This window comes from Schistocerca gregaria, chromosome 4 (assembly GCF_023897955.1).
Source record: "Schistocerca gregaria isolate iqSchGreg1 chromosome 4, iqSchGreg1.2, whole genome shotgun sequence".
Classification (NCBI taxonomy): Eukaryota; Metazoa; Arthropoda; class Insecta; order Orthoptera; family Acrididae; genus Schistocerca; species Schistocerca gregaria.
In genome coordinates, this window is record NC_064923.1 from 752600672 (window position 1) to 752614009 (window position 13338).

Sequence of the window (13338 nt, forward strand, 5' to 3'; positions counted from 1 at the left end):
CATAAAATTGGTGCTACACTTTCAATGAATTATTTAGCTAGTACATGGATAATTTATCCCATAACAAAGCATTAAATCTGATAAAAAAAGGTATTTTATTTCAAGTATTTTTCCAGGGTATCTAGAGATTGTATGAGTTATGTCTCAACAACACCTTTTTCAGCTAACCTTAAGCAGACAAACAGCAACGAAGGAATACAGTCCCTCAAATCCAGATTCTTTTCATTCTGACAACTGAGGTAGCACCGGTCCTGCCATATTGCCATGAGGTACATATAAAATGATTGGTTACATTGGCTACAGATTCCAACCTATGCTTGAATAACAACTTTCGACATACCCATATCAAATAAGGCTTGATGACATAAAAAAGACAGAATGCTCGAACCTAGCTACTTACCCACACTTGTATAATGACGCTGAAATGTCCAACACATGCTCAGATAGATGAAAATCGCTTTTCCACACATTATCCTCTTATTTGTTAGACGTTCTGAATAATTGTTATCTCCTGCATAATGCACAGAAGTACATGGATCAGGACACTAACTTCAATCGAAAAGATGTCACTGTCATAACAATAGAAGAGGACATCCACTCTCTCACTTCTAGTGAGAATCTCCAAGATTTGTTTCTCTGAACAGCCCACACAGCATGCAATTTTCTTTCCCAATACACATCTTAGTCAAAAATGAAGATGAAACTAGCAATACAAGACCACAGCAACAAACATACACAGGAACTCCAATAGAGCGGACCAAATGATGAAAATCTACTAAGCGTTGAGGCCACAAATATGACTCCGAGTGTTATTTCCAGAGAGCACAGGTACTTGAGCTGCAGCGCATCTCAACACATAATGGAGTCCACGAGGTTTGGTAAGCTGGCACACACAAATATACCTAGAGCGCCTCGGAACAGGAGCTGTGGCATACTTACACACACCAGGAACACCTGGTTGTCACAAGCAGTGGCAGTTGCTAACACATTTAGAGAAGTAAACGGCTTTAGAGCAGTAAAAGGCTTAATTAGGGCACCAGATGTTGGCAAGTTTCGTAATATGTTCACTTAAACACCAACTGTAAGAGTAAAACGTATATAGTGCACCAAAGTAATTAAATGAGCACGATTTGTGAGTGTGCACTAATGAAGTAAGCTAAAGTGCTGAGAGTAAACAAGTGCTCTAAAGAGAGCATGATGTTCAGTGGGATGTAACAGCACAATGTAAGGAAGAGAGATGACCTGAGGGGAGACAACAACCTGCAAGGGCAGTGGCCATCACACTAAGAATGGAACAACCTGCTAAAAAGAATTGTACAACTGCATACAATAATGTGCAGTGTACTCAAGTAAAGTGAATGTGAAGAGAAAAATCCTATACTTAGTCAAATGTGTCTCACAGGAAGAGATTACTAATACTTGTTACCTGAAGTCTTGGATAGGACAACTAAGCCTTTTTTGGGGATAAATCATGACAATAGGTTCCATTCTCTTAAAAGTGTGTGAACCAGGTTACAAATTTCTGCAATGTGTATAAGGAAGATAGAAGGTACCACACTGGAGTGCAAACTCACCAGTTATTGGGGAGCATAAGAAATCATAATAACAAACACCACATAGATCTGTTTAAAACTATGTATTTTTCATCAAAATATGCAGCCTATTAAAATTTAAGTACACCAACTTGAAGGTGAATTACAGTCTTTAAAAAGCTCACTGGTGTCCATTACAAAACACTGGTGCAGAAACACTGAAATACAGCATATTGTTCCTATTGTCGTGTGAATGTGCAAATGAACCACTGCAGAACTACCATAAAGGGTGGGCAACCACGTATTTTATATCATTAAGTGGCACACACATCAAACTGGCCGTTTGATGAACTAACAAAACTAGGTATTCACATAATGTTAATCATTCTTCCATGTACCACTCACCTAGTGGTGTGTCGACATTTTGTTTGACAAATTAACTGAAATCTTGGAGGAAGTCTCAACCTGCAAAACTAATATAACAATAAGTGAAAACATGGATATCAATTCAGGTGCAGGTCTTAAGAATGAAATCAGTAATAACTTCCTGAACATTCTAAACACTTCTGGCATGGTAAAATGGTAATCTCTTCTATTAATGTAACAAAAACCATAGCATTGGTCTTAATTGTTAGACCATGGGCTTAAATTCACTGACAAGAAAACTTATAGTATTATAGAGATCTTGGTCTCTCTGTTAATTACTGTCAGATAATGAAGCTAAGGATGGACTTGTTAAAACCTGCAAAACTGTAGGCCTGTAGATAACTCTTCTCAGAATGTACATTACAGACTTTTTCTAGGGCATTGGTAAAAAGAACTTTGGGATGAAGTGTATGTGAATAGCCGTGTACATGCTAAGTTCTCTGAACTCTGAAAAATAAATAAATTTTCAAGGATATCAAAAGAAGAAGTTACAAGTGACTTGTGGGTGCTCTACAATTTTAATGAGTCCTTTACTTCAGGTATTTTTCCAGAGTACCTAAAACACGAGTTTTGCCTTACTAATGAAAGATAATACAGAGAGAGAATACTAAAAGACAGTTTAACTACTGTCAACACTCCCAAAAACTACCAAACCAATCATGGACTAATCAGTTACATGGTAATGCAGAGAGACAGAAAATTAAAAACCAGTTTAACTACTATCAACACTCTAAAAAATGATTGAATCAATCACAGACTAATTATTTATATGTATAAGTACAACCCTTTTAACCTTTAACTGTTCTGGATGTGTTAACACATGCGCCTTTTTTACCTGTCCCTGTATGCTCTGAACGTGTTTACGCATGTTACCAGTCCTTCTACCTGGTACTCTGAACGTGTCTATGTGTAAACACATCCAGGCCAGTTAAAGGGTTAATGAAGCAGAGTTTGGTTCCTGAAGTGAGAAGAGTGCAGTATCAATAACAACAGCGTGGTATTTGAGGCCTGTGACAAGGTTGGCTGTGTTACAAGTATATTCTTAGACTTGTCCAACACTTTTGACACTGCTGACCATAAAATATTACTGAAGAAAGTAAAAGCAATATAAAAGGAATAGTAAATCTAGATCTACATGGATACTCTGCAAATCACACTCAAGTGCCTGGCAGAGGGTTCACTGAACCACTTTCACAATAATTCTCTATTATTCCAATCACGTACAGTGCACTGAATAAATCAACACCTATATTTTTCCATGCGAGCTCCGATTTCCCCTATTTTATTACAATGATTGTTTCTTCCTATAATGGCTGGTGCCAACACAAAATTTTTGTATTCAGAGGAGAAAATTGGTGACTTAAATTTCATGAGAAGATTCTGCTGCAACGAAAAATGCCTTTGTTTTAATGATGTTCATTCCAATTCCTGTATCATTTCAATGACACTCTCTCCCCTATTTGAAGATAATACAAAACATGCTGTCCTTCTCTGTACTTTTTCGATGCACTCCTTCAATCATATCTGGTAAGGGTCCCACGCCAGGCAGCAGTATTGTAAAAGAGGAGGGGCAAGGGTAGTGCAGGCCAACTCTTTAGTAAATCTGTTACATTTTCTAAGTGTTCTGCCAATAAAACAGTCTTTGGTTAGTCTTCCCCACAACATTTTGTGCGTGTTCCTTCCAATGTAAGTTGTTTGTTATTGTAATTCCCAGGTATTTATTTGAATTTACGGCCTTTAGATTTGACTGATTTATCGTGTAACCAATGTTTAAAAGATTCCTATTAGTACTCTTGAGGATGACCTCACACTTTTCATTATTTAGGGTCAATTGCCAATTTTTGCACCATACAGATATCTTATTTACATAGTTTTACAATTTATTTTGAACTTCTGATGATTTCATTAGCCAATAAATGACACTATCATCTGCAAACAACCTAACATGGCTGCTCAGATTATCTCCTATATAGATAAGGAACACCAAATGGCCTATAACACTACCTTAGAGAATGTCGGAAATCACATCTGTAAATGAGTGGTTCCAGTCTTACATGGAAAATAGGGTGAAAAAAGTAGAGTTCACTCAACAACTGTCAGACAACCAACGTATAAACATAGGTGTGCCTCAGGGTAGTGTGCAGGGTCCAATTCTGTTCACAATAAACATATCAATGTCATTCCAGACAGTGTAAGACATGGAGAAAAAATCCTTTCTGCTGATGACAAAAACATCACAGTCATTACTAATAAAACAGAACTCGTCAAAGAGAAGGAAAATTAAAACCTCAAATATATTTACAGTTGAAAGTATGTTATAAAGTATGGTAACACTGAACTTGGGGAAAAATACAGTACATACTTCAGCAGGAAGAGGAGAAAACACTCTGCTGCATTAAGCCCATATGATAAACCTATTGACTGTGTAAAAAACATGAAGACACGAAGCTTTTAGGATGACCACTGTCAGTTAACACGCAATAAGTACACAAAGATACTGGCATATTATGCTCTTAGTTTCACGTTTCATGGATCATTACGACAAATCGTAACAATACAGAATACGTCATTTTACATTCACATCTCAGATTAATTTGTAAATATGGCTACATGCTGAATATTTATAAGGTTCCAAAAATTCTTCTACAAAATAGGAGTTACAGAGTTCTTTCATACACTAAAATATTAGCTATTAAATTATTTTCTGGGTATCAAAGGCATTAAACATGGACACAAATTTTTGAACTGCAGAAAAGGGTCACAAGAATAACTGAAAGTTGTAGAATCCACTGTAAAGAATTATTTGAAATCGGTATCATTACTGTAGCAAGTGAGTGCATCTACCAACCTGTTGCGTTTATCAGGGAAAACATTTAGTCGGTATTTCACTAACAGTTCTACACAAAATCATGCAACAAGAGCTAGTTTGGACAAAAAACCCTAACATGCTTTCTCAGTGATTTCCTTACATTCTTGAGTGGTTGGGTATACTGCTGGTGTTTATTATAAGTCTTTGGTGTAACAGTATGAATTACTATCAATTTGCAGATTTAATGATCAAAAGAAAAATAATATATAAGACACTGGATACATGCATAACTGACAGATTCTGCAACTGATGAAAATTATGTACTTGATGTCAAAGGATCCACCTTTAATCTGTTGTAATGATATTCTTGACTTGAAGATGGTTGCATGACAGAAACTAGTTGTTGGTAAATAAATACACACTACAGCAGCTTTTGGTTGTTTCATCACACCATTATTTAAAAACAAATTAAAAATTATGGATCAGACCTTGTACATTAATATTCATCTTCTAGATTTGCAGCTCTTGTGTTTTTTTCCATGTTTGCAGTTAAAATTATTGGATATAGGTTCCACATTTTATGTAAAAGCTGCTCTTTCTAGTCACCCAAATATGTTTTGGCAGCTATGTGTCATCATCAGTGTGCTTTGTTATTCAAAAAACTGTACACAGTGAACTGATGTTAGGTTGTAACTGATCTAACAAATATTAATTAATTTAGAGATCTGCTGCAGTTGTACTAATAGCTATTTAAACCACAACCGGTTTTGAAATTTTAAAATCTCATCTGTCAAATTGAGACCTAAAATCAGCTTTTATTTGTCTGTGTTCTAATCTCAATTTTACATTATACAGTTTTGCAGAACCCTCTGTATGGTGTCCTTTACCGATAGCTTGTCATCTACAAACAAAACGATGTAAATAAGAATTATAACAGCAAGTTAACACATCCCTGGACTTTTAAAAATGTGATATTTGTGTGGCAAAATGTTTTCTATGCACACTAGTTGTTACTCATGTTTTGTTGTGACAGAACCTATTTTTTTCATGTTCTGAGAGCACTGCATTCACATACTAAATGTACTTTGTATAATTTTTGTTTCATAACCACCTTTCCACTTTGCAAAATGCTGTGTAAACAATGCCGTTGTGTGTCCTAACCCCATTGACATTCAACTGTTCCTGAGTGGGTTCGGTGCTGAATTTCAATTTTGTTTACTTTTACTTCTCTTTTTCTGTATGTGTGAGTGGGTATGTGGGGGGGTTATGTGTGTCTGTTCCTACTTTTAGCTGACAGGTGACGCTATGGAGGAAGCAGGGCTGCAGGGGGGCTGGGGGTGGGGAGGGGGTAAAGCTCCTTTAGCTGTTTGTATTGCCTTTTCTGTAAAGTTCCTTTAATGTGTTAAATAATGTGCCTTTACAGAGTGTAGTGTGTTCCTTTAAAACCTGTTTGCCTTCTGTATGTGAAAGTTTTCTTCTATTGTTACTTTGTGGTATAGGCTATGGCTGGATCTCGTATTTTTAAATCTGCAGCTGTTGTAGTTGGGCAGTAATTATGGGCTATTAGGTGGTCAGCAAATGTGCTACGGCTACTGTTACCTTTTACGGATCTGAGTATCATGTTTTAAAATTCCTGTGTGTTTGTTCTACGTATACTAACTGGGAAGTGATGCATGTGAGTTCTGATCTGTTGAATTTATCTGTGGGTGTTTTCTGTGTTCCAAGTTTTTCTGTGCTGTGTTGTTTGTCCTGTACCCTACTTGAAGTCCTTTTTTCTAACTAACTCAATATGTTGCCTATTCTGTGGACAATTCTGTGATTGTAGATGGGTGTGTGCCATTTTGTTTTGTGTGTGTGTGTGTGTGTGTGTGTGGTGTTGCACTGTTGTGTCTTGCATGTGGTCACTGTTTGTGAGTTGTGTGTGGTGCATTCGATCCTTTTCTATTTACAGATATATGTGTGTGTGTGTGTGTGTGTGTGTGTGTGTGTGTGTGTGTGTGTGTGTGTGTGCGTGTGTGTGTGTGTGTGCGTGTGCGTGTGTGGGTGTGTGTGCGTGCGCGCCTACAAGCATGCACATATGTTCAGTCCTTTTCTGTTTATAAAATTTATTGGTTTAATTTCTTTATCATATGGGTCTTGTAACCAGTTTTCCCTGCTATTTGTTTTATTGTGTTTACCTCCTACACAATGAAACAAACAATTGACACCAAAAAATTCACTTCATATTAGAAACAGAAACAGGTAACGCAATAAATTTTCTGGATCTCACCACAAGAAAACCAAAGAATACCCATGGCTTCATGATATCCAGGGTACCGACAACCAGAAGTACCACCAGTCACAAGATTCAGATTCATGCTCACAGATTGAACAGAACACCCATAAGCAAACAGAAGCAGAACACAATAAGATAATTACCAGTGGAAAATGATTACAAGAGCCACATGATAGAGAAATTAAACAAACATATTAGTAAATGGAAAAGGAATGAACACACACACACACACACACACACACACACACACACACACACACACACAAAACCTTACACAGCACAGAAAAACACAGCGCACAAACAATGACCACACCTAAAAACACAACAGTGCAATAACACACATACAAAACAAAATGGCACATACTCACTCACAAAAACAAAATTGTCCATGGAATATGCAACACATCTAAGAACCAGGTACTTCAAATTATTTAGAAATAAAAGAGACAATTCATCAAAAGGCAGTAGTGCTCTGTCATCAATAGGTACATAAACAAAAGGTATGGAGCTTGGCTAGCTTCTGGATGCACTTCCTTTCTTTAGATGTAGGTATAACATTGACACACACACACACACACACACACACACACACACACACACTGCCACAGGGATCATATCCCTGTGAAAGACCCAGATGCAAGACCTGCCCAATCCACACTCCCAGCACCACGTACTCCAGTCTCATCACAGACTTATCCTACTTTATTTGAGGCTGGGCCATCTATGAAAGCAGTCATGTTATATACCAGCTCTGCTGCAAACACTGCACAGTGTTTTACATTGCTATGACAACCAACCAGCTGTCAACTGCAATGAATGGCCACGATCAAAACGTTGCCAAAAACAAGGTGGAACATCCAGAGGCACAACATGCACGATTCCAATGGCTGCTTCGCAACCCGTGCCATTTGGACCCTCCCCACCACCACAAGCTTTCCTGAGCTGTGCAGATGGGAACTATCCTTACAGCACACCCTTCACCCCCCCCCCCCAAATAACCTTCCTGGCCTAAACCTAATGTAACTCGCTGCCGACCCACCCCCCATCCAATATAGTATGTATCTGTGTGAGTGTATCTCCTGCCCCAGCAACCCCATCTAATCTGTGTCCTCACATCAGCTAGTTGTGTGCTGTTGTCTCATGACATAGTCTATGAAATCACATGTTCATTCGTTTGCCACATGCCCATTTTAACTTCACCCAAGCCACAGACAGCTCCCCACTCTCCCATGAGCTGCCCCCCAACCCCCTCCCATCTCTCACCATTCCTCACCCCAGTACACTCACTATAGGCCAGTAAAGAGCTGGCTGTCGACTGAGCACAATGTAGGCAAACGTGTGTGTATGTGGAGGGGGGGGGGGGGGGGGGGGATACGCAGGCACACGTGTGTGTGTTCCTACAGCCAGAAAAAGGAAGTGCGTTCCCAAAGATAGTCAAGCTCCATACCTTTCATTTGTGTGCCTATCGTAGAAGCACTGCTTCTGCCTTTCGGTGAGTCATCTCCTTTATTCCCAAATATTTCATAATTTTCAAACAGAACTTTCTGTATGTTATTAAAGAGGGACTCCAAATAGGATGAACAACAGACAACACAATACAGAAAAAACTCAGAACACAGGAGAGACCAACAGATAAATTCAACAGATCAGGAATATATAAACTCACATGCATCACTTGCCAATCACTATACATAGGACAAACATGCGGGAATTTTAAAACAAGATACTCAGAACACCTCAAAATAGTTAAAAATTAAGAGCATCCATAGCACATAAATTCTTTTAGGCAAATGTTGGGATGGTAAATGTAGATATACATGGGCATGACCAGTTACAAGCTATCCGCACGAATGGCCGTCACCAAACTGGTCAACAGACTACTGGACCATCTAGTTGCTGAGCATGCCAACCAATATGGTGTGCTTGAATTCAACAAATGCTTCAGAGCCCACACCATCTGGATTATTCCCACCATCACCAGCTACTGAACTGTAGAGGTGGAAACTCTCACTGTGTTTGTCTACTACCCAATGCCTTCTTTGTGTGCAGAGTAACAGTTATCTTAATGTCATATTGTTGTTATTTCATCCCGGGTTTTCCATATATAAATTATGTTCACTCTCATATTGAGCAGCAAACCCTACATTACTGTAAAATGCTCCATGGATGAATAAATTACTATACTATACCGCACGCAGCATCATTGGCCTCTAATGAAAAATTCCATGGAAATTTACCTCTGAATTTTGAAAATGTGAAAAATCAAGATGATAAAAAGTAATGGAAAAAGGTGTAACAGATGTACTGGACACACTTTCACCCGGTGGAACAAGGACCTGCACATTTCTGTCATCAAATAAAAGAGATACAGCAAGTGAGCACGCGAGGTAAAACATTACGCATCACGAAACAGAACACATCAAAGTTATCTTAAAACCAAGTACAAAAAAATCTAATAGTGCAGGAAATGCCAGATTATTATGAACTTCATGTGAATCATTACTTCAAATGGATCTGAGCACTATGGGACTTAACATCTGAGGTCATTAGTCCCTTAGAACTTAGAACCGCTTAAACCTAACTAACCTAAGGACATCACACACATCCATGCCCGAGGCAGGATTCAAACCTGCGACCGTAGTGGTCACACAGTTCCTGACTGAAGCACCTAGAACCGCTCAGCCACAACAGCCGGCGTGAATCATTAGTGCAAATCAGAAAGAGAAATAGTACTCTGAACAACATAATCCTGTAAAATTATGAAAAGACTGTCGTCAAACTGAAACATGTACAGATCCTGTACTTTTAGTGTAAGTAAAAAACATAAATAGTAAAGACAAGACAGTTGTGGAGTTACATACCGCCCCAGAGGAGCAATGTGTATCCCTACACACTTTTACGAACAAATGACACTTATGAACGGAAAACATGAAACAAATTATCTGAGGGGAGAGTGCAGCTATTGTCGGATTTATTGTTTTATTTGCATGTGGAGAACAAAACAGAGAGAAGGCACATTTTTTCAAAATGGAACAGCCATTGCAGTAGCTTCATCAGAGGAATTACTTGCATGGCCGCAAATATGAGCACCTTGCCTTGCCGACCTACACTGGAGTAATGTGACGTTCTCAGAGAATGTATAGATATATTGCTGGCAGTGTTTATGTGGGGAATTCAACCAGGTGAACTGTTAATAAACTGTCATTCTGGATCATTCACTCTTTGTATAAACATTAATGTAGGGATTTCGAGCTGGACATTCTGATTTGTCATTTGATGTTATCTGAAGTAAACTGCATATACTGTGGACAATATAAGAATTGTATAATAGGTGTTTGCGTATTTATTCAAGAAAAGTAGTATGTGCCGTGTTGTATTTTCTCCCAGCAAGCAAAAAGAAAGGAGGAAATGAAATTCTTCACTCTGCATCCAAGGCAATGGTCAAAGAAAGTAAGAAATCAAGAACAACGATATTAAATCTGCGTGAGGTAATTCACAGCTAACACTACTGAAACACTACAGAGTGAACTAAAATCACTGCTAAGTGAGATTCAGAAACAACTGAGTGTTGTGAGATGCAGACCTCGAGCTATGCCGCATATCAGTATGTCACCACAGCCAGGGTTGGATCCATCAACACACATTAGCCTAGACCTTGGTCAGCACTGCAAAAATTGTACTGGCCTAACAATGACCAACTTAAAGGAATCTTTGTATACAATAAATTGCTAGAGCACAAGTTCCCAAAGATAGGAATTTAATTAAAACAAAATTGATTTTAAGGAAACAATTTCGAAGTAGAGAAAATGGGTATTTACATATGCTTGTTGGTTATGAGTACATCTTTTAGCTGGCCTATAATATTTATAAGAAATTTTTATACAACAAGGAATGGTTATTATTATGATGTAACAATCTCAGAAACATTAATTTCAAAATTAATATACTGGCCTCAATACAGCACATTCCCATAATAGAGGGAAACATTCCACATGGGAAAAATATATCTAAAAACAAAGATTCTGTAACTTACCAAACAAAAGTGTTGGTATGTTGATAGAAACAATAACAAACACAAACACACACACAAATTTCAAGCTTTCGCAGCCGATGGTTGCTTCATCAGGAAAGAGGGAAGGAGAGAGAAAGACAAAAGGATGTGGGTTTTAAGGGAGAGGGTAAGGAGTCATTCCAATCCCGGGAGGAGAAAGACATGTGTCTGCTTGTGTCTGTTATATGCTCGCAGGTGTGTGTGTGTGTGTGTGTGTGTGTGTGTGTGTGTGTGTGTGTGTGTGTGTGTGTGTGTGTGTGTGTGTACCTGTCCTTTTTCCCCTCTCCTTCCCTCTTTCCCGATGAAGCGGCCGTTGGTTGCAAAAACTTGAAATTTGTGTGTGTGTTTGTTATTGTTTCTATTAACGTACCAACGCTTTCGTTTGGTATATATTGATAATCGAAGCCAATCTTTGAGATCTGCAAATTAAAAGTGACTTACATTGTTACAATAGGCACAACTATTGGGTCCTCTACAGATAATGAGTAATTGACTCTCACTCAGAAGCCACGTGTGTCAAAAAGAAACCGACTTCACAATGTGATGTCTGTGTAACTCCTATATAAAGTGGCAGGAAAAGGATATTTCACATGCTTTATCGCTTTAGGAGCATATGTTGGTTCCCACAAATGCTAATGACTTGCGAAAAACCAAACTAAATTACACGTAGGCCCTACTAATAGTATGTGTTCTGGTTAATGGTGTGTAATCACATAATCAAGTTTCTCTTTCCTTTCACCTGTTCCAGATACAACTGCACATGCAGCCTCTCAGCGAAGTGATTCCGATAAAAGAAGATTGTTGTTGTGGTCTTCAGTCCTGAGACTGGTTTGATGCAGCTCTCCATTCTACTCTATCCTGTGCAAGCTTCTTCATCTCCCAGTACCTACTGCAACCTACATCCTTCCGAATCTGCTTAGTGTATCCATCACTTGGTCTCCCTCTACTATTTTTACCCTCCACGGTGCCCTCCAATACTAAATTGGTGATACCTTGATGCCTCAGAACATGTCCTACCAACCGATCCCTTCTTCTAGTCAAGTTGTGCCACAAACTCCTCTTCTCCCCAATTCTATTGAATACCTCCTCATTAGTTATGTGATCTACCCATCTAATCTTCAGTATTCTTCTGTAGCACCACATTTCGAAAGCTTCTATTCTCTTCTTGTCCAAACTATTTATCGTCCATGTTTCACTTCCATACATGGCTACACTCCATAAAAATACTTTCAGAAATGACTTCCTGACACTTAAATCTATACTCGATGTTAACAAATTTCTCTTCTTCAGAAACGCTTTCCTTGCCATTGCCAGTCTACATTTTATATCCTCTCTACTTCGACCATCATCAGTTATTTTGATCCCCAAATATCAAAACTCCTTCACTACTTTAAGTGTCTCATTTCCTAATCTAATTCCAGAACATCAACCATCTTCATTCGACTACATTCCAGTATCCTCATTTTGCTTTTGTTGATGTTTATTTTATATCCTCATTTCAAGACACTGTTCATTCCGTTCACTGCTCTTACAAGTCCTTTGCTGTCTCTGACAGAATTACAATGTCATCGGCAAACCTCATTTTATTTCTTCTCCATGGATTTTAATACCTATTCCAAATTTTTCTTTTGTTTCCTTTATTACTTGCGCAATATACAGATTGAATAACATTGGAGAGTCTACAATGCTGTCTCACTCCCTTCCCAACCACTGCTTCCCTGTCATAACCACTGACTCTTGTAACTGCCATCTGGTTCTGTACAAATTGTAAATAGCCTATTGCTGCCTGTATTTTACCCCTGCCACCTTAAAAATTTGAAAGATAGTATTCCAGTCAACATTGTCGAAAGCTTTCTCTAACATTCCCAATGCTAGAAACGTAGGTTTGCCTTTTCTTAATCTATCTCCTAAGATAATTCATAGGGTCAGTATTGCCTCAAATGTTCCAATATTTCTAAGGAGTCCAAACTGATCTTCCCCGAGGTCAGCTTTACCAGTTTTTCCATTCGTCTGTAAATAATTCACTTTAGTATTTTGCAGCTGTGACTTATTAAACTGATAGTTCGGTAATTTTCACATCTGTCAACACCTGCCTTCTTTGGGATTGGAGTTATTATATTCTTTTTAAAGTCTGAGGGTATTTCGCCTGTCTCATACATCTTGCTCTCTAGACGGTAGAATTTTGTAAGGGCTGGCTCTCCCAAGGCTATCAGTAGTTCTAATGAAATGTTGTCTACTTCTGGGG

General features: G+C 38.4%; 1 protein-coding gene across 1 annotated transcript in view; it reads right to left on the bottom strand.

The window, feature by feature from the left end:
• LOC126365935 (mortality factor 4-like protein 1) overlaps positions 1-13338 on the bottom strand; it is a 121688-nt gene that overhangs the window by 106281 nt on the left and 2069 nt on the right. The gene's annotated exons all lie outside the window — the stretch shown is intronic.